We start from the raw sequence: 828 nt of genomic DNA on the forward strand, positions 1-828 counted from the left end.
TTTTTTTTTTTCATGATAAAAAGTGGGCCATTTTTCCCACTGTTCTGTTTTTTGGATGAAAACATTGAATTATCGAATGAAATTATATTGGGGAAATATTTTATATCAAATGCAAGTATTTCACATGAAAACATCAGTCATAACTAGGCTGTACAGGATGGTGGGCAATTTTGCCCTATCCTCCCCTATTTTCTATAGAAATCCACCCACTCGAGTTTTTTAAATTTGCTTTTCTGATTTTTTTCTATGATTATTTTTTTCATCCGGATTCTCGCCAATCCGAGCGCAGCATTGCTCAAAAATTGTCAAAAATTTTGCTGACAATTTTTGACAATTTTGAACAAATGCTAGTGGAGCTTCTCAGTTGTTCTCATAACCAGATAACTGTCAAATATTCTGATAATAAAATTAAGAGTTTGGCCAAATCCGAATGAAAAAAATAATCCTCCGAATACCACTCGACCTAAAAAATGAATCGGATATTTCCCTCTTGTTTCCCTGTACAGTAAAGATTGGGATAAGTTTTGCACAAAAATCCCTCGCGCTGAAGCGCTCGGGATTTTGATCTGCAAAACTTCTCCCTCTCGTTGCTGCCCAATGAAACAATCGAGAAACATCCGATAATTTTTGAGGTCTCGTGATATTACTAATGACAGTTTCTATTATATATTTTCTATCGAAAATAATGTTCGGTCGTTAAGCCTGGACTCATTATAGAAGGAGGAAAGTGTATACAACATAAAAACAAAGGATCATTTGATCCCATTACCCATTGACTGAGTCATTAAAGTGTGGAGGAAGTCAAAGTCTATCCTTCCACCCCACACA

This window comes from Diachasma alloeum, unplaced genomic scaffold (assembly GCF_001412515.2).
Source record: "Diachasma alloeum isolate Michigan unplaced genomic scaffold, Dall2.0 Dall_scaffold_00331, whole genome shotgun sequence".
NCBI lineage: Eukaryota > Metazoa > Arthropoda > Insecta > Hymenoptera > Braconidae > Diachasma > Diachasma alloeum.